A 7,127-nucleotide genomic window follows, 5' to 3' on the forward strand; every position below is an offset into this window, starting at 1 on the left:
AGTTTCTTAGATTGAAAAAAAATGGCTAAAGAAAAAAGTTATACGGTTGAAAATTTTCAAGAGGCTGTTTTTTGAGGAAGAAATAAATCATTTACCACGTATCAGGCAAAGAAAAGGTACAATATTCCGAAAACGACACTTCACGCAAAAATTAAGGGAAGCCACGGCAAGAAATATGGAAGGGAAATAGTATTGAGTGTTGATTTGGAGAACCAGCTAGGGGATTGGGTTTGTATGTGCGCTGCTTCTGGCAGTCCCAAGACGACCAAAAAGATCTTGGAAGCTGCTAAAGACCTTGCCTTACTAGTTTGGCGTAAATTTAAAGGAGGAATTCCATCGTCAGGTTGGCTGAAAGGGTAACCACGGATTTCCGAACTACCATGAAAGCGCCGAAACAATCTGTTAATATGAATTTACATTAAGCACTTCTCATACACCTTCTGTGTGTGAATTAACTTGAAATAAAATGTTAACAAACTAAAAAATGCTAACTGAAACTTATTTCCAAAAAAACAACTCCTAGGAGAAAAAGAACTATAAAACTGGAATTAAGTTCTGATATTCTGTCATTTTAAGACCCTAAATTCCCCGGGGACACCCAGAACATGCCCGGAAGTGGCCAATGTTGTCCAAGGCACTCAATTTTGTTATTGATCTTGTTATCTAATTTTTAAGTAATGTGAAGTGTCGCATGATAGGTTTTATTCCTTCCATGTCAAAATTAGGATCATGATCCATATACCCTGGAACTTGTTCCGGCCATACAATACGTACAATACACAAACTAAACACAAGGTTAATCAAACTTACAAAATAAGGTTAGTATTCTTAAAGTAAACATATATGAGTTTCATAAACTCCAGATCACGTCTAGCCAAAATATCCCGAACTGGAACATTAGGTTGTCTACCTCGAGCCCGAAGGGAATCGCACAGCTCAGATCTGACTCCACGATGCTCAGCACAAGACCAAAGGATGTGATCGGCGTCTTGGTAACCTTGTCCACATTCACAGAGATTGCTGTCTCCCAGCCCAACACGAAACAAGTGAGCGTTTAACGAATAGTAATTGGACATGAGGCGAGACATCAGACGAATGAAGTCTCGACCCACATCCAACCCCTTGACCCACCCAAGTAACACAAATTCATTGAATCATGTTGAGTAAACTGCTTTACAACCAAAACATGTCATACAAAGGTTATGTAAACTGTTATAGAACATGTGTGTTGCTTAGGCAAGGACTCTTCGACACCTTAAGGATGATCGAGAATAGCCAGCGTCCCAAACTTCCTTCACTCCATTTATTTTGCCAGCTGGCGAGCGACTTTTGACGATAAATGAAGAAAAATTCGTTGTAGGCGATTTGTCGATCGTAAATATCGCCTTGCATAGCGCCCACCTTAGCAAGTGAGTCCGCCTTCTCATTGCCCGGAATCGAGCAATGAGATGGGACCCATGCAAAGGTGATGACAAAAGATCTTAAAGATAAAGCACTCAGAAGCTCTCGTATTTTCATGAGAAAATACGAGGAGTGCTTTACCGGCCTCATGGATCGAATAGCCTCGACAGAACTGAGACTATCCGTAAAAATAAAATAGTGATCTGGTGCAAGTGAGGCGATCGTTTCTAGCGTATAGTGTATTGCCGCCAGTTCAGTAATTATATGTTGAATTCATAAAAAAAAATACGACATAAGTGTTGACGTCGTGTGAAACCGACCTAAATAGGTCCAACCATCATCAGTTACCCTACCATACCCCCGAGAGGCTGCAAATTTCACGCATCGTTGCGTACATTGCCTCCCGTCCTCCTACTTGAGCGTTCATGTCGCCGATGACGATTTTGACGCCCCGTTGCTAACAGCCGTCGTAAACCTGCATAGAACGGTTCTTTCTCTTCGTCGGGTCTCCCTTCGTGTGGGCAGTGGCAGTGCACGTTGATGATGCTGTATTTGAATAAACGGCCCTTAATCCTCAACTTGCACATCCTCGCGTTCATCGGCTGCCAACCAATCCCGCGTTGGCGCATCTTACCCAGCACTACAAAGCTCGTTGGTGCTGCCACAGCTCTAGTAGAAAGTAGCCGCTCGATGCCCGCTCTTCCATACCTTTTGTCCTGTCCAGCAAAGCTCCTGCAGTGCTCCGACTTCGCAGTTGCGTTGTTGAAGTTCGTCATATATTAACCTATCGCAGCCCGGAAAGCCGAGCGTTTTGTAGTTCCATGTTCCGAGTTTCCAATCGTAGTCCTTATTTCGTCGCGTAGGTCTGTGCCGATTGTTCCCATCCTTATTTCTTTCTTCGGTATTTGCAACTTTATATTTTTTCCAGGGCGGCTTGTTGGGCCAATTCCAACCCCGTGTCTCGCTGGGGGACCATCGTGCACAGCTCTGTTTAGAGTCCCACGCTGGCACTAGGACGGTGATCAGCCGCTCCTAACATGGAGAACAGACGCCGTTTTTAACCGCACCGCTTTCCTCTATCACCGTACCTTGGTTACCGCGCCAGTGTTCGGATCGCACCTCTTCACTTTGCTATTGCCGGACTGGCAACATTGCTCAGGCTACGCCACCCATGGCGTCAGACATAGATTTCCTGTTCTTACACGTCACTCTGATTCAAGAAATACCCATATTGTGGATTGTTTGACAGCATTTTCCAGTTTTTCTCCAAACGGATGCCACCATCTTAGAATTCAAAATGACCGCAGAACTGAATTTTCGGTTCCTACAGGTCATTCCGATTCCAAAAATACCAATATTGTGGGGTATTTGACAATATTTTCCAAAACCTTCCTTTACGAAGTAAATCGCAAATAACGAGTTTTTTGCCCACCAATTCGATTTACGAACTCCCGGTTTGGTTCGTAAATGGAGGTTTCAGTGTATTAGCCCGACTTGATTATAAGTTTTTTTTTCGGACTGTCGTGATGAACTAACCTTCGACTAAAAACACGTTAATAATCAGAGTTGGTTGGAAATGCTATCTAACATGAAGCTTTAGTGTGATAATTTATTAGCTAGAGAATGGTCTTAGAAGAGGGTAGGTAGCTAGTTGCGTTAGGGTACGGAAGCATGAAAATTGAATAAAAGTTGAAAATGAGCAAAGGGCCATTAATGCGACAGTACAAGTCAAACGCACACTTCTTTGCCTAACCCGTACGATGTACGCGGAGATTTGAAGTATGTCTTCAAATCTGCAGGCAAAAAACAAACGGTGCTACATGGAAAAAAAAAATGTAATCAACAAAGCACGCTTTTTATTGGGCAGGGACACTGCTATTAGATACAATCCGAACGGAACATCAGATGACCTTTCCTGGAGAAATAAGGTCATTGCAAGTGCCTGATTAGTTTCGAAGATTCGATGGACAAATCATACTGCTCATCAATTTGGAGGTACCTAAGGGTAAAAATGATATCAGATTAGTGGTGGATCTCAGAGGCCCAAATCAAGCATTCATCCAAAGTACTACAAACTCAGAAAAGAGTGCTGAAGATGATCGTCCTTTCGATACCAGAATTTTGAAGGCGAACGTTCAGTAATTAGATTTTAAAAATGCTGACATTGAGACTAGGTTCGGGCAGAAATCTAATTCATCAGAACATGCTTTGAAAAATAATTATTATATCATGGGTCATTTGTATATAGTAGTTGCAGGTTAGTTATAAGTGGCCTTCTTTTTCCAATTTCAAATAAACCAATCCCACCAAGGTAAGCATTCTCTAAACAGGCCTGATAGCACTAGGAATTAGGCCGAATACTCGTGGCTTACTCAAGGTTAGAGGGGTACATTGTCGAAGGATAGGATCAGGGGAGGAGCTTGAGCGTGGTTTCCGATTGTCTCATCAGAGCGTTGTCGCCAGTATGAACGGTAGTGTGGTTCTAGATTCGTCTGGAGTTCCACCGACTATGGTGACCAGTGGACGACGACAAGACTCATCGAGGCGGGAGGACAAGACAAACAAAAACTATTAAAGAGAGACAAAAACAAAGGAATTAAATTCTTACGCTAGACATATTCAGAAACACATAAATCGACTGCATATAGCAGATATCGCGGGCTATAGGGTTGCCTTGCGCCTCGAGTGTATTCAAAAGTCGCTCTCTGTCGGCGTCATTATCCGTACATTGCCAAACTGCCTCATCGATGTCATTGTAACCGTTTTCACACCAACAGATGTTGTTGTCCACAACGTGTTTTCTATAGAGATGCACATCTAGCGGTTGGACATAAGTCCACTCATCACGCAAATGAAGTCACGACTTAAGCCCAAGCCTTTAAACCACGCTCTCGAAGAAACATTAGGCATAATTGAATGTAACGACCGTCCGAGATTTCCATTGTCCCAATCGATTGGCCAACTCGAAAGGGTACTCTGACTGGCCACTTTTACTGATGTTCCGGATCTTCTGGAGGACGGTCCCATAGCCATCCGGGTTTATGTTTATGTCACGATCTCAAATTCATTCTTAAATCACAGTTCTTAGAGTTTTCAAAATAAAAAAAATGCGGAGGTCTAGGATTAGTTTCGCGGATTGAAAACTCATCCGGAGGACCGTTCCGATACCTCCAGAATCGATATTTGGGAAGCATGATTGTATTCTGGCTAATTATGAATATTTGCAAAATCTTAAGTCACTTGCAAAATCTTAGAAAACGTGTAACGACTCTTTTCACTATAACAAAGGAGACGAGCCTATTTTCAATAATCTACAGACCCTAGGGATTCTAGTGGTACAACATTGTTTTTTTTTTAAATTCATCAAGAAATGGCTAAACTATGGTAGTGCAAACTTGCCTTTACACGTTTTTCGAACTTAACTCTTTCATCTTTTGCTCTTTCATAGAGATTTCCATCTTTTAAACGCATAGCTTACTAAAGTTCGCAAACTTATAAGAATGAGAAAATGAGTACATTCACTCAAATTTTGCATCCTGGCTATGCCCATGAATAACCCGTTTTGGCATTTCCCAGTTTCTTGAGCTATAATTTAAGGATTTTCTTTCGGAACAAACGAAATCTTTGTTGTTTATGTTTATTTAATCAACCTCCTGTAGATTGGTGTCAACATTTTGTGATTTTTTGATCTTTACTGGTTTGTCCTCGATCTTAATTCTAGTTACATATCCTGCCTGCCACATGAATATTTTATTTTTGTCAATAGCCCGGACGATCTTATGTTAGCTTAAAATTAGTCGAATACCTACTGTGCGCTCCATTAATCGAGTAAATTTCAGACATCACTAATTCTGACGATGTTAACCCTCGAGAGGCATCGAAGCACTATAACATCAAAAAGCAAACAATAATAAATTGAAAAAGAACCAATAAAACTTAAAAAAGTTGGCGTTGTGGTTGGAAAATTTCGAAGGTTTTCCCGGCAAATTTTAATTTTTTTAGTGCTGATGTTTGTTTTTCTATTGCTACTTCAAGATTTTTCATTGGAAATGGATCGATTTTTATTGGATCATTCAAGGTTTTTATTGCTCAAACATATAATTTATATTGCTATTTTTGAATTTTCTGTTGCCACTTTTCAATTTATTGCTGCTTTTTTTCTTCCTTGATTAGTTTTCCGTCGATCTATTGTCAATCTCCGTCGAGTACCGAAGCCAAGGAGGCAGCTCTCATACCTGGACCCTATCTATCGACCCATCAACTCACTGAACGAGGACCAACGGTTTTTCTTTCCTGATCAGAGATTTTATGCCTCAGAAAATTCCGATGGAGCCGACTAGGATTGAACCCAGGCCCTATGAAATGACCGGCGCCGCCTACCAAGAAAAACTAATTTCAATCTTTCATTTTTCAAAATTCGGTCTAATGACCCATTCAGCCTAATGACCCATATAAATTCACAACGTAATAATGTATAATATACATACATTATATTATCTTCATTAGGGTGCTCATTACTATGAAATATGTGTATTTTATGTGTATGTGTATTTGGGCTCAATCTGAAGTTGTCCATGAATTTTTCAATAACATCATTTGTTCATCGTTTTCTAATGGAATCAATCTGATTGCCGCTGCTCCAAAAGCTGTTTCAAGAATACCTTTGACATGATATCTTCCAATATTCTTTTTTGAAAATATTTGCTTAAATATGGCGATTGCCTCGTTTTGAAAAGTGATCTCATCGAACCCATCAAACATGATTATAGTCCGATTTGCGTTGCTTTCTAGATTTTTTTTTTCATCATGATGCAGAACAATCAAGAAGAAGGTTAGCAATTTCTAAATGCCCATTTTCACTTGCATAGTGGAGAGGTGTTCCATTAGTAATAGTGATAATGAAGATGATGTATTTCAAGAAAATGCGAGTTTTGCAGATGTTGTAAAAATACATAGTTGGGCTAGTAAAGTAAAAGTATTAGTAACAGTAACAGTAATAACAACAGTAAAAAACAGAGCAATCGTAAGACTCGTCCGGTCATTGTGATTAAACCGAAGAGTCCAAACAACCTTGCGAAGATACTCGTAAGTTTTTGAAAATTCAGTTGGATCCAAAAACAAACAAAATCAGTAATTTTAGAAATGGTAAAGATGGCTCTATTATTGTTGAGTGTGCAACAGGAGCTAATCTAAATGATGTAAAAACTGATATTGAAAGCAATTTGGGTGAAAAATATAGTGCTGTTGTTCCCACTTTGGTGCCAAGATTGAAAGTAGTGGGCATGAACGATCAGTATTCCTCCGATGTCTTCATTGACTACTTAAAAAGTCAAAATGAAGACATCGCTATTAATGATGCAAAAGAAGTGAACATGTTTGAAAATCCACGCTTCATATATAACAAGTTTAGTATTGAAAATGAAGTCGATGTCGATACGTATGAATGTTTGTTATGTGCGGAAAAAGTAAATGTAGGGTTTGATAGGTGCTCGATTGTTCCAGCGAGATGCTTCACATGTGCAGAATTTGGGCACAAGAGCATGGATTGCAAAAATTGTGAGAGATGCTCTAGGTGCAGCCAAAAACACAAAACGTCGGAGTGTACGTCAACTGTATTGAAATGTATTAATTGTTTGAAAATGAATAAAGAACGTTAAATGAACTTGGACGTCAACCATGCCGCATTTAGCTCGGAATGTTTGCTCTATAAAGGACTTTTTGAACAG

This window comes from Ochlerotatus camptorhynchus, unplaced genomic scaffold (genome assembly GCF_037179485.1).
Source record: "Ochlerotatus camptorhynchus isolate MF236.1 unplaced genomic scaffold, CSIRO-AGI_Acam_v1.1 ptg000316l, whole genome shotgun sequence".
Taxonomy (NCBI): Eukaryota; Metazoa; Arthropoda; class Insecta; order Diptera; family Culicidae; genus Ochlerotatus; species Ochlerotatus camptorhynchus.